The sequence below is a fragment of the Mercenaria mercenaria genome, chromosome 11, assembly GCF_021730395.1.
Source record: "Mercenaria mercenaria strain notata chromosome 11, MADL_Memer_1, whole genome shotgun sequence".
In the NCBI taxonomy this organism is placed as follows: domain Eukaryota; kingdom Metazoa; phylum Mollusca; class Bivalvia; order Venerida; family Veneridae; genus Mercenaria; species Mercenaria mercenaria.
In genome coordinates, this window is record NC_069371.1 from 31,226,215 (window position 1) to 31,244,389 (window position 18,175).

At 34.5% G+C, this 18,175-nt stretch overlaps 1 pseudogene; it reads left to right on the forward strand.

Annotated features, from left to right (window-relative positions):
• Positions 1-415: 415 nt before the first annotated feature.
• Positions 416-3,126, forward strand: LOC123535764 (uncharacterized; annotated as a pseudogene).
• The last annotated feature ends 15,049 nt before the right edge of the window (positions 3,127-18,175 follow it).

Consider the following 18,175-nt stretch of genomic DNA (forward strand, 5'->3'; position numbering starts at 1 on the left):
GTTATCACCCGTGTTTTCCACATAACGCAGCACATAACCAGACTGCTATCACCCGTGCGAACAACCTAATACAACCTGCCCAAACAAAAGAAATTCTAATAAACACTATAAAAACACCTTATAAACACTATCAAAACCGCTTTTTTGTGTTTGTTAGTGCGTTCCATTAGTGATCCATTGAAACAATCAAGAAATTGTTGTGCATAGATCCAATCTGTCAATCAAACCGATAGTATTGACCAATAAGATTTCAATTAGCTCGTAACGTTTGTTGCTATGCCGCCATTGTGTCTCACAAGCTTTCGTATCTAAGCATCTGCAGAGTGTAGTCGGTTAAAAGAAAAAGGCGTTTTTGAGAGAGGACAACATTTTAAAAGTTGAAATATGGTTCGAAGGTGTGCATGGGGCACCTGTAATGCAGATGTTCGTTACCCGGATCGCCTACCTTGTGAGTTTTCCAAATCCAAAAGTTGACTTAGAAAGATGTCTACGATGGATAAAAGCATGTGGAAGGCCCCATACCCAACTCAGTGTCGACAATATTGATAGAAAAAACAAGGCTGTATGTTCAAAAGTAAGTCATATTATTGTTTCTATTGTAAGATATTTTTATTTCTTTTTAATTAAAAACGTTTAAGCTTTATTTGTCTGTGTGTTATACATAGTAACAACTTTTATGTATAAGTTGTTAACATAGTATTTATTTACAGTGATTTACCAAATTTTATAAATTACTTTATAACTTTTATATGTATTGTATTTTCTCTGCAGCATTTCGTGGGCGGAAATGGTCCGACAGAACTCTACCCATATCCTATACAAGCTGACGGCGCCGATTCTACTCCTCGCAGACCACTCCCGAAACGGAGAAAAATCTCATTTTTGAGCCCAGCCAAAGAAAATTTACAAACAGGATGGTAAGTTTCTTGCTTCATTTTTTTTTTCAACACATGTACAATTTCAACAAATTCGCAACAATATTTAGGTATTACCCAAGCAAAATTTAATCAATATATGCTTGAATAATCAAATGTGAAACTAACTGAATATTCAGAAATATCTATATACACTAGTAAGATAATATGCAGCTTTTCTAAAAAAAAATCTCTAAATTACAGCAATCTGACGAAAGATGTTTCAGTGAAGCCGAGGTACCCACCGTTGACTCCTACTCTCAAACAAATGAGTCCTGTAAGTACATCCATAATCAATCCATTTTCAAAAAAGGAATGGCAAATGTTTTAAAGAAAACTGCTAATTTCTTGAGCATTTCTGCCATGAAATTTACATCAGGCTGAATTCTCTCTACAAAAATATCGGATTCATTTGGGGTGAAAACAATAAAGTCGCAAAAATCACAGCCTGTTATTAAAAGTTGACCTTGAACCTGAAGGTAATATCCATGATCCCTTTTAAGGGAAATATCTCCACTTGAATCTATCTGTAAGCAGAAGTCTTTGACATCGTGAAAAGTTTTCTTCACTGACATTTCCCGTGCACTGTAGGGACATTTTATTTCGATAATCCCAGTTTGACCATTGTCACAAATTTTTCCATCCGGTGTTGCACCGATGAAAGGGAATTCGTTGCAGACTACAAACCACATTCATGAAGATGGCGATCTGAATATTTCGCTAAATACTTTGCCTTTGCTTTTCGTTCGTTTCTTCGGCCATATTCTAATGATTTTGCATACACATTTCTCGTGCTGAATATCCGAGAAAGAAACTTATCATTTGGTTCTTTTTTCCTCTTGATAATGTCAGGAAATGTAGATACCGTTACCCGCTTTTCTCGTGCATTATGCCAGACGGTGCTGTCTGCCAGGGACCTAGTATCGAACTCGAGCTTACTAGGGTTTTCTACCATGAATGTCTTATATAAAACTTTGAATTCTTCCGGAAGAGTTACGTGCGGTGTCCTGTTAACAGACGTATCTCCACATCCTGTATAATTGTTTCTTGTTGGAATTGGTTCCATCTTGTTGTTTGCCGTCTAAAACGAAATAAAACACATATATATTTCCAGGGCTATTCAAAAACAGCGTAATATCCAAATTAGAGGATCAACTGAACGAAAAAGAGGACTACATTACTCCGCTTTTGAAATCGATTGCTACAAAAGATGCAAAGATTAAGTATTTGGAAGAGGAGATGGCAAAACGAAACCATTTCTCGGTTGCAGAAATTGTTAAAAGACAGAAACGCGTGAAAAATCTGTTTAAATATTACACTGGAATAACATATATTAGATTTCTATCCTTGTTTACTTTTCTTCTCCCTGGTAATGATGAAAGCTGTACAGTTAAGTACGAGTCCGGTCGAAGAGACATATATAGTTTAACGAATGAAAATGCGCTTCTGTTAACACTTTGTCGTTTAGCGCATGGCTTTGGTCTTAAAGACTTAGCAATGCGGTTTTGTTTGAGTACTCAGTCGGCCAGTGTGGTACTTAGCACTTGGATAGATCACATGTATTTCAGGATGGCCCAGATTCAACTTTGGCCACATAGAGATACCATAATTTCTAACATGCCGACGGATTTCAGAGAAGAATTCCCGACGACGCTAATAATCATAGACGGAACTGAGCTGAAAACTCAGACTCCTTGTGCTTTAGGATTACAAAGTCAGTGTTACAGTGACTACAAATCTAGTACCACTCGTAAAGCCTTTATTGGTTGTGACCCTAGAGGTTCTGTAATTTTTATATCAGAACTATTTACCGGATCGATATCGGACAAAATAATATGCGAGGAAAGTGGATTTTATAATTTGTTAAAGTTATTAAAAGACGCCGGATATGTTAATGATGGAGATGCCATTATGGCAGATAAAGGCTTTACAGTTAAAAGAAGAATTGAAAAAACTTGGCATCAATCTAAACATTCCTCCACATGCAGCGTCCGGAGCTCAGATGTCAGTCTCGGACACATCGCTGACTCAGAAAATAGCTAAGCATAGAGTTCACATTGAACGTGTGATTGCTAAAGTTAAGACGTACACAATTCTGTCGTGTAAAATCCCTACGTCATTATTTAAACAAATTAACAAGATATGGTCTGTCTGTGGTATTCTTACATTATTTCAGGATGTCTTTATCAAAGATAAACCAAACGTCAACTGATGAGGCATATGTGAGAAGTCTCAATGTGTGAAAGTTTGCTATATACTGAAACATGTTTTATTTCTTCTTTAAACGTATTTCACTGATTTGATTGTCCTGTTTAATGTGGCGATTCACTTAGATTTCCAAATCTAGGTATTATTCTTATTTGCGTGATTTACCTGGTAACTGAGAAGAGATCCTAAAGGAACAGAGCCGAATACTGTGTTTTTCATTGGAACGTCTCTACTAACACTCAAATTCCGTTCGAATGGCGTCCCGTTGATTTGCGACAAATTTTCTACATCTAACTTTGTTAATCTGGGAATTCTGAAATGTCAGATAAATCTATTTTGTAAAACAATGTACATTGCAGGGTGAAAAATTAGATCGCATATATTAGATATTTTCTCAGCCGCTTTTAGAATCAGCACGTGATAAGACAGCTTACAACAATTTTAAAGCTTGCTGTAATTAATACACAAGAATACGTTAATTAGTAGCATTGACTGATTAAACGATGATAAATGTACCACATATTAAAACATATTAACACCTGCTGATTTGTTTGTCTGTTTATTTGGTAAAATATTTTTATCAGTTATAGTACCACTTACTTGAAATTAACATCGATACGGCACTCGATAGGCTTCCGTTTTCGGTCCTCACTGGGTCGCGCAACAACAACGTTGTTCAAAGACACTGGTTTAACTTTATCAGTCCGGGGGACATTCCATTGCTGCGGGATGCTGGTGCAGCTTTGTTCTGCAGGGACACACTTAAAGTTGTGGAATTTCAGACCACGTAACGATCTGATTAAACCGATAACGTGAGAACAATGTCCATTTAATCTGAAAGTAAAATAAGAGATGTAGAATGTTAAATGATTTTTCTAAGGCCTCCAGATCGTACGACAACAAAAATGATTTTTTAGATATCAGAAAATTATATTGCTATTTTTCTTACGAAGGCCGTGAAACTTAATTATTGACAGATTATATTATGAAAACACATAAGAATTAGATGTAGTTACTATTTTTTTTCATTCAAAAATGAAAAGCGAACCGTGTATTAATTGCAATCATTTTAGATGCTGATTGTTGAAAATGATTTAGATATTGATTCATTTTATAGATGTACATACCCCACTTTGCAGGAACACATTGATTCCGTGATTTTTTCAGATGATGTGCATATATCTATCTGCACTTTATGTGGCTCCTCTGATTTTCGCATTGATCTCCAGCACCGACATTTCACAGAAACTGAAGCTGCTTCCTCATAAATCTTAATATCGTGAATATAACCTTGTGTGAAATAGTTTAATCCTTTATTAAGAACACGATCTGACAAGTTTTTATATCTTGGCAAATATGTATGAGAAATATTTTCCGGTATTTTTTCAAGTGAATCCGTCATAGCGGTAGCATGTATATCCGCCATTTTGGAGAAAGCTTGTGAGACATAGCAACAATATCCAAGGGGGGCGTTCCTTATCAGAAAAATCGGATCTATGCATTGTTGCAATGGATCGCTAATGGAACGTGTTCCATTAAATGAATCGCGATTTTGAAGCGATTTATTAACTTTACAGAGCCATTCAGAAGGTTTTCTCCCCTTTTATCAGGAACCATATGGTTTTAATCCATCCAATGTACCAAATAAGCAGATATTCTAGTTGCTACGGTTATGTTATGTAATCTCATCTAAGGAATAATATAGAGGGACAGAAATTAGTGCATTTTGTAGGTAATAAGTGTAGAGGTTGGACATGATATGGATTTACCGGTACTGAAGAGAAAATGGTGGTTGTTATTTCATTTAATTTCTATGATTTACAACTAAAGGTATTTTCTTAATACATGTACTTACAATTCAGTGTAAATAAATGCATGTTTACATTGTGATTCATTTATAGATTTCAATAAAAAAGTGTATGTTAGAATTCAAAGATTTATCAAATGCATAACACAATAGTTTTTGGAATGCTGATTCAAATGACCTAATAAGTATTTACTTTCTTATATGGAAACTAGTTAATAAATGTATGTTACTCTTTGTCTACCCATATTTCACAAAATTTAAAATGGAATTTCTGTCAGCTGTATGATTTATCAAATTATTTGTATAAAACTGCATCTAAATGATCATGAAAATGTTGAATGATTGCTAAATTTATATATATATATATATACATTATTTAACAAAATAATATTTGAGTAATTTAAACAGAAAGACCTTTTCAACAGTTACAATGTACTGCCTATCTCTGCAAATTCAGGCTATACCCAGTCACATAAACGATTTGCCAAAACTGAATGCATCAGGTTTCAATTAAATACAGGCTGTAGTTAGGAATGTATCAGTTTGATGAAACGCATTCCACCGAGTGATCTATTTAGCGATCTATTATATATGCGTTCCGTTAAGCGATCCATTATGAGATCCATTATACGATCTATTATGCGTTTCATTGTACGATCTATTATGCGTTCCATTGAGCGATCTATTGTGCGCTCCATTAGCGTGTTGTTAAATGACACATTTATGTTAAGTAGCGATCCATTAGCTCATTTGCATGTGAAATTGGAACATGGTTTTGATGGTGTTTATTGGATTAACAACTCGCTTGCGGATCATGGTTTTAGTGGCGTTTATTGACAGTGTTTATTGGGCCATTTTATTGTTTGGGTGGGTACATTACCCAAACGTTATCACCCGTGTATTAAACATAACGCTGTCTAGGAACATTACTCGAAGGATATGACACGTGCGTACAACATAACGCAGCCCGGGCACATAACCCGAAGAATATCACCCGTGCGTTCCACAGAGAGCAGCCTGGACACATAACATACGGATATCACCCATGCATTCAACATAACAAAACCTTGGGATATAACCAAAAGCGTCTGTTAATAAACTCCGATTCAAGTGAGGTTCAACAGTAGAGGTAATGGTATGTGGAGAACAAATATACTTACTTTTTCACCTTATTGATCTTTTAACACTATCATTACACTAAACGTATTTTTTTAATTGTCATATATTTCAAATGGCCATGCCTAAATGAAATACTCGGCAACCGTGTTTAATGAATCATTTGAACTGAAGTTTATCTTAATTAAATACTTATAATGGAAACAAGAGTGCCAGTACGTCCGTCTAAATATTCAGTTACGTATCATAAAGGTAATAATGTTGATGTTCTACGCCTTGTTAACCCCGGAATCAAGGTATTTTTGAGGTTCCATGTTGGATGAAGTTGACAATCGGATCAAAACTGTTTGAATGGACAAGGTTAATTTAGCAAATTTTGGGCTTATTAGCAAAACATTGTCACCAGGTTTGGTGAAGATCGGGTGAAAACTGTTCGACTTAGAGGGCAGACAAGACTAAACTCGCAGTTTTCGAGTAATTCAAGGGTCACGGTCCAAGTGTGACTGGGGCGATTTGGATGGCTATCGAACTTGGCCGAGATATTATACCCACAAACATTGTCAGCAAGTTTGGTGAAGATCGGATGAAAACTGTTCGACTTAGAGAGCGGACATGCTTTTGGACGCCGACCGTCCGCCCGTTATAAGTGTTCACATAATACGCCCGCTCTTTAGAGACGGGCGTATAAAAAGGATAATTGTCAAAAGTCTCTAAAAGGGATAAATAAATACACCACTTTTCAAATAAATGAACATCTTTTAACCTACAATGCATATCATAGGTGGACCGGTGGTCTAGTGGTAACACGCTTGACTATCAATCCAGAGGTCCGGGGTTCGAATCCCGATCCAGAAAATGGAAATTTCTAAGATACTCTTGTGTGTCTCTCACCTAACTAAGAGGCCTGTACTGGTTCTTCCCAGGAAATAATCTGGTATAATAATAATAATAATAATAATAATAATAATAATAATAATAATAATAATAATAATTGAATGGGGTCGAAATGTCCAAGGAGTTGGGGTTGAAATGACTTGGGGTCGAAATGTCTCTTGGGGTTGAAATGTCTTGGGGTCGAAATGTCTTGCTAGCACCGGGCCTCTAGAGGTCCGGTAATCAATATACATGTACTATGATCTACTGTATTATTTTTATTATTATTATTATACCACATTTATATAGCATTCTTTTCATTCAAAATATGTGCGTTCAAAAGTGCTTTACAAAGACATAAAGAACACGTACATACATATATATACATGTAAATACATTGGTAAAAGATGAAAAGGAATAGCAATTAAAACAAGATCATCCATAGATTATGTTCAACGTTAAATCACATTACATACACCATTAAAGGAGAGCAATCCCTTTCTCAACACGAAACAAACCTGTCATGATTTTGTTTTATTTGTTTTGGGTTTAACGCCATTTTCAACAGTATTTCAGATTTTGTTATTTTATATAACATGTATTTATATTTTATTTTATTTGAGTCTCATCCATTTTATACATATATACAAACAATAAAAATCATATATATCATCAGTAAATGGCCATTCTATATAGAATTACAAGAGACTATCTAAAAAACAAAAGCTGTCCATAAGACAGCGCGCTCGACTTTTCTCAGTGCTTGACTCTGAATGAGAGCTTTGCCAGTAAAAAAAACATTCCAAGTTAAAAAGGGACAGAACTCTAATCAGAGTTATGGGAATTGTGTTTCCTGGTGTAGACCTTGATTGTAAATAACTATTTAGAGTTTCAAGTCAAAAGCTCTAATAGTAACAAAGATATTGACCTTTAACAAAAAATTCTAAGTTAAAAAGGGGCATAATTCTGTCAAAAACCAAACAGAGTTGTGGGTATTGTTTCTTCTGGTGTAGACTTTAATGGTAAGTAAGTATTTTAAATTTCAAGCTTTGATAGTAACAGAGATATTTGACTTTATCAAAATCTTTAACCAAAATACTAAGTTAAAAAGGGGCATAATTATGTCAAAATTCAAATCAGAGTTATGGGGATTGTTTCTCCAGGGATGGTAAATAAGTATTTTAAGTTTCAAGTCAATAGCCTTGATAGTAACAGAGATATTTTATTTGACTTTATCAAAAACTTTAACCAAAATTTCTAAGTTAAAAAAGAGGCATAATTCCATCAAAATTTAAAGCAGAGTAATGGGTACTGTTTCTCATGGTGTAGACTTTGATAGTAAATAACTATTTTTAGTTTCAAGTCAATAACATTGAATAGTAAGAGAGATATTTGACTTTATCAAAAAAACTTTAAGTTTGAAAGTTTAACCAACGGCGACGCCGACGCCGAGGCGAGTGCAATAGCTCTACTTTATTCTTCGAAAAGTCGAGCTAAAAAGTACATTACACTATTAAAATCACAGTAAAGCTATTTCAAGTGTATTCTGTTGTATTTTGTGTTGTGTTCATTCCAAGTGGTGTGTGTGTTTGTGTGTGTGTGCGTGTGTGTACTTAAGTTGTATGTATGTATGTACTGTGTTGTGTTTGTGTTGTGTTGTACATGCATGTATGTGTGTGTGCGAGCCTGTGTTTGTAAAGTATTACCTCTGACATCAACTAAGGTACTTCCTATGCAAAACTAATATCTATATCAATACAGAATTACAGGAGATTAATTATTATCACTGTTAATTTGTACACATACATCTTTTTACATGAACCATATTTATATGATAAAAACTGAGGAGCAGTCGCTAATTGAAAATTTAAAAAAAGTCTTAAAACCAAAAAAAAACGGTATTAAGAATCTGACCACTAATATGGGCACTACTGCGCAATTAAGAAATGGTTAAAAAATCAGATATCACCCTGGATCAGATCAAGGATGAACTAATTAGCAACTGCTTCTCAGATTTGATAAAAAATACTCAACACATACTACAGAGTAAAACAAGATGTTACATCAAGACATTATTTATATTGATAAAACATCATGGTTTTTATACAATGTTAAAAATCATACCTAATTATACAGAATGTTAAATCTAAGTTGAAGAATACTGTAGCAGGTTTTTGTGGTCACAATAGTCATATCTTTGTTAGAGAGTACAAAAGCTAGTTTTTCATCTTCTGTTAAATTAACAAAATTCATGTTTATATTAGATGCTTTGTTTAACCTTGGTTGCCTTAATTCATTATATGAACAACATTCGAAAAGTAAATGTTTTTCATTTTCTACTGACGATTTACAAATGGGACATATTCTGTTTTCAATAGGGAGGTTTTCATATCTTCCGGTCTCTAATCTAATTGGCGCTACACCACATCTAAATTTAGTGAGAGAGGCTCTGTGTTTTAAAGGCATATTCAAACTCACGTAATCTTCAGTTACAAAGTCCTCTTTTAGTAATTTATAAGTCCTTAGTTTATTTCCCTCTCTTCTGCCTGTACCAGTGTCTCGATTAATAAGAGTTTTCCATTCAGCTTTATAAACTAACATAGCTGCTTCTACAATTTTATTACAGTAGTATTTAGATGACATATTGGCACACTGTCTTGAAACTTTAACTAAATCTAACTTCTCTAAACACCTAAGATACTCAGATTGCCAATTTTTACATCTCTGACCACTTTTCAACAAACCTGTATTGAAAACTTTATAATTTACTCTATTAGTTTCCATTTTCATAAATCTATGCCATTGTTGACTAACAGATCTTAACTGTTTCACATGTGGTGGTTGCCAGGCTAATTCCCCATAAACAGCAGCATTAGGTGTATACTTTCCGATCCCTAAATAAAATCGCATAGCTCTGTTTTGTACAGCATTGATACACGAGTACGATTTTTGACCCCATATTGAAGCTCCATATGCAATAACTGGCCATACTGTTGAATAATATATAATTTAACAAATACATTATACGGCAGTGTACACATAGATTTTGATTAAGCAATCAGTAACCCTAAAGCCCTGCTCGCACTCTGAGCTACACATTTAGCTGTTTTATTGTAATCTAAATATTCAGTAAGTAAAAGACCCAAATATGTATACTGTCCTACAATTTGTAAAGCATGACCACCACACGTGAAATTAAATGTAGTTCTATTTGTCGACTGTGGACGAAAGTGTACAATATTGCTTTTATCTCGATTAATAATTATAGAATTCATATTACACCAGTTATCCAATACATCTAACATACTTTGCAAATCATCTTCGTTTTCTGCAATAAGTACTACGTCATCAGCATATAATAAAATACAGACTTGTTCATTGTCTAAATGGATTCCTACTCCAACTGCCTTTATACGTGTAACTAAATCGTTAATGAAAAGGTTAAAAAGCATTGGAGACAAAGAACAACCCTGACGTAATCCACAGTGGACATCAAACCAGTCGGTGTTTAGGCCATTTAGTCTAATACAAGAGGATACAGACTGATACAGTGATTGTAATGCAAAAACATATTGCCATTTATACCAAAATCGCCTATTTTTTCCAAAGAATATTTCTATCTACAAAATCATAGGCCTTCCTATAATCAATAAAAGCACAGAAAGTTGACTGTTTAGCCTTTTTCCTCGTATCAATAATATTGGTTAGCGACGATAAATGATCAATTGTACTTCTATTTTTTCTAAAACCATTTTGTTCATCAGATAAAATGTCATTGTTCTCTGTCCATTTAGACAAACGGTGGTTTAAAATTGAACAATAAATCTTATACATAGTACATGATAACGAGATACCTCTGTATGACATTGGATCCCTTGGATCTATTGTATTGGATTTAGGAATAGGACTTATAATAATTTTGCCCTAATCTGACGGAACAACACCTTTATTGAAACATACAGTAAACAATATATGCAAAAAAGATACAGAACAATCATTTTTTAGAATCTCCATTGGAATGTTATCGAAGCCCCACGCTTTATTATTTTTTGCATTATTGATTGCATTACATACTTCAAAAATGGATATTTCTTCATTGAGAACATCACAATTGTTATTTGTATGGATATAGCTCTCATTATTATTCACATGATTAGGACCATCTTGCATAATATCAGTATCTACTTGTCTGGTAAAAAGCTTACTAAAAGCCATTTTCCATTTGTTCAGAACAATATCAACATCGTTTGAAATACCATTCTCTGTGGCTACTTCCATAGGAATAGCTTTTTTCTTGGACTGAGAAACGCCTATCCTGCCTATGGATTTCCAAAATTCTTCATTGTTATTATCACAGTCAGCCTGTAGTTCTTTCTGGAGATTTATCCAGTAAGAACGCTTACTACGCTGTACTTCCTTATCAAAAATCTTTCTAGATGCAATGAAATTTGCCTTATACATTCGCTTATCGGACGCAACCGTACATTTCAACCATGAGTTTTCCGCTTCGCAGTACTTATTCCATAAAAAGGTTAGGCGTTCACTCCACCAAGGCTTACCCACTCTCCTCTTTTTATTAGAATTTCCACTTTTTAAATTAACCGTTTTGTAACTTATCTTGTTATACATTTCTTGTTTAATAATACCACATATATTAGCATAAGTATTGTCAATATCAGATTTACATTTTAAACCCTGTTCCAATCTAAATATACAATTATGAATATCACTGACAACTTTGTCTGATTTCATAAAATCTAATGGTATACTGGTAAGATCAAACTTGTCATACGAAGACATAACAGATTGATTATCAGAACTATTATTATTATCATAATCTCTCAATGTAACCAGTATGTCATCAGACAAATTCACCAAATCTACAGTCCACGAAAGTACTGAATGATCTGGAATAGATACTGGAGACATACCAGTTCTCAAATGTACTTTAGTAATTAGTTCCGTGACTCGTGTGACTGTAAAATTGGAAAATCTGTCCAAGTTTTCATGTTGCACAATACAATAGTCAACAACAGCACAGCCCTTGGACGATATAGATGTAAAATCATTTTTCTTAAAATTCCGACCATTTAAAATACATAAATTACAGTCAATAAGAAATTCTACAAGTGTATCGCCGTATGTATTTGAGGTAAAATCAATTACTTCTCTATCAGGAAGTGTATCAACTCCTGTAATATAATCGTTATTATCACCAATACGACTATTAAAGTCGCCACAAATAAACAACAAACCTTCATTTTGATAAACATAAATACTTGATAACAGGTTGTCATAAAACTCTTGAACATCAACATGTCTAGATGAATTTATGGGTGGTAAATAACTTAAAACATAGCCATAGAATACCATCAATACTATCATCAGCTACAGATATATCATAAAAATCATTAAATTCTTTTTTAACAAGAAATGCGACACCGCCAGAACCAGATCTAGCATTGACATGAATAGATTTACGATTGTTACCAAAAAATAAATATCCAGATAAATCAATACTATTATTATGCAACAAATGAGTCTCGGCTAAACCCAAAATATCTAAATTTAAATAATTAGTACATTCTTCTCTTATATGAAAATTATCACTGTTTTTGTTACAACTCCAGCCATTAATGTTCCAAAAACCAATGTTTGCCTAATGTCTATGTTGACGACCTCTATTTTGTTAACATGTGTGAAAGAGATGCGTTTTCAAAGATTTTTTAAATGCGGACAGTGAGCTTGAATCTCTGATGCTTGCTGGGGGGCATTCCAAAGCTTTGGAGCTGCATGCTTGAAACTTCTGTCACCATACTTTACTGTTCGACTCCTCGGTACAACCAAAGACACTGGGCCATTTGCCGACCTTAAGTCTCTACGAGGCTTGTACATGTCCAGCATATCGACAGTGTACTTGGGAGATTCATTGTGCACGGCTTTGTATGTAAGTGTCAAGATTTTGAACTCAATTCGGTGCTGAACCGGAAGCCAATGCAACTTCTTCAAGACTGGTGTGATGTGATTGTATCGCGGAGTCTTGGTTATGATGCGGGTCGCTGTGCTTTGTACACATTGAAGTTTTTGCAGTGCGTCTTTGGAAATTCCATTCAGCAGCGAGTTACAGTAGTCTACTTTCGATGTAACCAGAGAGTTCACAAGAGACTAGGTAGAATCAGCTGAGACGTACTGCCTAATGTGGCCTATTTGCCGAAGTTGTGCATAACTAGCTCTACATTGAGAGTTAACATGCTGTGTCATGACCATGTTTGAATCCATTCTAGTACCGAGATTCTTCACACAAATCACTGGGCGCGTTCGGCATACATACTCGAGCTAACCCGAGTCACCCTGGGTATTACCCGAGTATTACTCGTGTTACCCGGGCTATGGTAGTTGTGTAACCCGAATTCTACCCACCTCCTGAAGCTGGGAAAGGCGGGTGATCGTATCCGAATGCATTAAAATTAATATGTATAACATGCAATAGAATGACGAAAACGGGATTGTGTGACATAGGTTTGGAATTTTTTTAATATTAGGATAATTGAGTAAATTAAACTGCTTAATTATCAAGTGTGCCTTTTACATAATATTAATGCCTATGAATTTATTTAGTAGATTTAGATCCCAGGATTTCACTGTGTACATAACCCATTATTTTGACAGGAAATAATAAGAAGTTGTCAAGTTTTATTTTATACACTGAATTGACAAAGTATTTGTCCGTCTGTTTGTCTATTTGTCTCTCTTTGCTCGGAAATTAAATAAAGGTTAAACCTTTATTTCAATATCGGTAAGAGAAATAATACATTGAAATTGTATAACTCCCAAGTATCATCAAAATATTAAATGTTTCTCAGGTGTGCGCATTATTTCTATATACTAAATAAAATTCTAACGCCCCTCTACATTTTTGGCAGTTTCTTTTATAATACTAACAGTACAGTCGTTCGATATTTCTCACAAATATTTTAGTAAGAAATTACTTAAATATCAACAAAATCGGTAAGTGTAAATGTATCATTTTATTCATGTAACTCTTTTCATTTTATAAAGCATCAAATGATCAGCAAAAATAAAAGTGGATGCATCTGGAATATACATAATTTCTTATATTTGGCATACTGAAATTTAAGTACAATCGACAAAAATACATAAGCACTAAGTTTCTTCTATTAAAGGTAAAATATGATACTTTTTATTGTAGTGGCATGTGCAGTCACAATGACATTGTAGTCGTAGTTAAAACATATTTACAAAGCTCCGGTCCATTGAAATTTAATTTAAGATGTGTCTAGAGGTCCGATAACCAGCCCTCTGGACTACCCGTACAGGGCATTCTAGAGGCCCGGTAATCAATATGAATAAAAAGTTGCCTTTATTACGTTTATTTTTGTAAATATTTTATGCATAATTAGCTCTCACTCGGGTTCGATGCACATTGAATATGAAATTTTAACAACGATTTCCGGTAGTCACCGTAAATTATTTACCCAAGCAGTAAAACGAATTCAACAAGTCATGAGCAAAATCCATGTCTTAGATACTAAATTTATTATTTTTATTCATCAGTCCCGGAGAAAAAAACAACAATAAAAGCGTACTAATTACTATTAATTATCTGTCGAATTTGTGATCGTATTTTTCCCAGGATTAAAGATTATAAATACTTCTGTTTCCTGTGACTAAACCATGTATTTAAAACATCGAGAAAAATATGAGAACAAACTTTTGAAATCATCTCCCGCTTTTATAGATAAAATATAGTCTGCTCTTTGTAATACAATTCTCAGTATTCATATTCAAATTTGATTACCGGACCTCTAGCCTGCCCTGTACGGGTTGTCTAGAGGTCCGGTAACCGGACGTCTAGAGGTCCGGTTACCGGACCCCTAGCCACTGCCTTAAGGCATACAGACACTAAATAGAAAAATGGCGCGAAAACGATGGTAGTCGCATAATGGCGGATACAAATAGTTCTCAGTTTTTTTGCTCTTGTAACGTTTACCGAGCGGAATATATAAATCACACGACTTCAAACATTTATTAACTACAATTTTCTGTCTATAGGCGAACTCAAATGAGCTAAACCTTATATGTTTATTCTTATATCAAATTTTCCTTTGGGCTTCCTTGCCTATGATTTTAGACAAATGATTCGTAAATTATTTAGATTGATTACATATGAAATAACAATTATAGTTAAATCACTGTTAATTATTTGTAAATATGTTCAACTAACACGTACAAATGGTATAAATAAATTGTATTGGTTGTATGTCTTATATATGTTTCTATATCTCCAACTAACATGAGCCTATACAACCTTCTGTTTTAATTACCTATAGATCTCAACTACGACCCGGTATTTTACTATCCTACATTAACTTATTTATCCTCTCCAAGGTAGCAGAGCTTTCAAGGAGAACACGGATAATAAGTTAAGATAATAAGTCTATTCTACTGCAAAGTCCCAATTAATTTCAATAATAATTATTTTTCTGCTTCGACCTTTCGTCTCCAGTGCCTGGGAACCGTCTGATTTCTCAAGCCGTTCTGCCGTATTTAAATGATTAACATCACGTGACAATCCTCGTACTATTTTCTCATTGGTTAGCTATAGCAACACTATTCTCATTAATAAGCGTTTGATGACTGCTTCATATTTCAATGAGCGTTCTATCAAAGTTAGGCGATTTGCACTACTTGTTTCTTACAACAGTTCTATACATTTTAATGTATGAATTTACACTACAAAACTTTATTATTTGGGTAGGAAAAGGTAGTTTATAAAGTATACAAACCTTAATGATGTATAGAACACGGATTCTTGATTGTCCACTCGAACTACAAATGGCGAGAAATAAATCAAGGGAAGTAATTCTTACTATCCGGTTACATTACCCACGCCTCCGATTTCCATGCGTCTCGCATGTTATATTATTCTAACTTACAGGGATCAAAAAGAAACAAACAGTAGTTTATTAACATCATGGTTTATGTTTTGTTTCTACCTGAAACATTCGTAAAAACTAAAAGCTTTTATTTAACTGTTCAAAGTCTGTGTAATACTATCTTATAGTCATTACTTATTTTTACTTCTTAATCTTCATCTCAAGCTTTAACTCTCCTTTATCGTCTGTGTTAATAACTATGTCTGATGTACTTACATCTACTTCACCAATATACTCAGCTAGATTCAAACATATTGGCGCAATCCTTCTACTTGTTGTTACCTGAGAGTTATATCTAGTTTCATCTTCGTCAAACATTACAACTTCTTGTGTTGTTTTACCTTTACCATATTCCCTATGGGAGAAGGTCAGAAATACTTTCTTGTCCTCTCTATCAGACTCTACTTTAGCCTTAGAAGAATCTGCTGTCTCCTTCATCTGAACCTCTTGATCTGAATCTATGTGTGAATCTTGTTCAGCTAACTTCCTCTTGCCAGGAAGAGTAGGCTTAGTGGCATTTCTGTACAATCTGCCTTCGAGCAAGCCAGTGCCTGTTGGTTCTAACTTGTCAGCGCCTTTCTCGTCTGGTTCATTTTACTTATCTCTGGTGCCTGACTTACTCTGTTCACTATCACTATCTGAAATGTCTTCATAGTCAAGTTCTATCTTTGGGTCTTCATCCCAATCACTCTCGTCTGTGTCGGATTTTACTACTTGTTTGTGTTCTGGGTCTTGTTCATTATCTTTCTTTTCAGCATGCAGTCGTTCATGTGTTGCTTTAAGTAAGCCATTCTCTTGAAATATACACCACATTCATTGCATCTGTGTTTCTTTGCAGTGCATGTCCTAACATGGTGGATAAAGTATTGTGTTGCCGGCACATTCTGTTTACATCCTGGGCACAGAATCGGTTTTCTTTTTGTCGTCTTTACCTTTGGCATACTGAAAATAATATGAAACATAATCTTGTAAATACTTAGGTTTTCTAACTTCTCTACCTAACCTAGTAGTTTGAACTTCTTCGTCAGAAGATTCTGTGCCTGCAAAGGTATCGTAAACATAGTTATTATCATAATCATTACTGCTACAAGGGCTGTCTTGTTTTTCTTCTTCACCAGCTAAAACTTGACCTTTACATTTTCTGAGTCTATTTACATGTATAACTTGAAATGTACCTAACCGACCACAGTCAACTTTATATAGAACATCTGACAGCTTTTCGATTATACTGAATGGTCCTTTCCAAAAAGAAGTAAATTTGGATGAACACCCTGCTTTCTTAACAGGAAAGTATACATATACTTTATCATCAACATTGAACGTTTCATAGGATAATTTTGAATCATGGTACTTCTTTTGTCGGCTTATGGACTTACCCGTATATTCTCTTACTAAAGAATGAACTGATTCTAGATTTTCTTGTAACTGCCAAACCCATTGAGATTCTGGAATTTGTTTTATACTTGTAGGCATTTCAAATGCTATATCCAATGGAGTTGAAGTCTCCCTACCTAACATTAACAGATTTGGACTTATTCCGGTTGTTTCGTGTTCAGTGGCTCTGTAAGCCATCATAACATACTGTAAATGTTTATCCCAGTCTTGGTGATTATCTTGAACGAACACACTTAGCATAGTTGTCAGTGTTTTATTAAATCGTTCGACCATTCCGTCTGACTGCGGATGACATGCGGTTGTCCGTGTTTTCTTTATTTGTAAAAGATCGCACATTTCATGAAATAGATTACTTTCGAATTGTTTGCCTTGGTTGGGGTGAATTACATTTGGTATCCCAAACCATGTTATAACCTCATTAACCAAAATATCTGCGACAGTTTTAGCTTCAATATTTCATTTTGCATTTTAAGTGCTTCATTATGTCGTTGTATCTCTTGCATATCACGCTGCATATTGCGAATAAGCTCATCGTACGACGGGTTATGTGTTTCAGACATTTTGCATCTGGGTCTGTGATAATGGTGATGTTATCTGTGGCTTATCCCACCGCTGCCACCAAATTTGTAACGTTTACCGAACGGAATATATAAATCACACAACTTGAAACACTTATTAACTACAATTTTCTGTCTATAGGCGAACTCACATGAGTTAAACCTTATATGTTTATTCTTATATCAAATTTTCCTTTGGGCTTCCTTGCCTATGATTTTAGACAAATGATTCGTAAATGATTTAGATTGATTACATATGAAATAACAATTATAGTTAAAAACAAAGAAAAATATCAAACAGGGAATGCCACGCACCAAAAACGCAGCCTCCTCAAAACGAAACCCCCA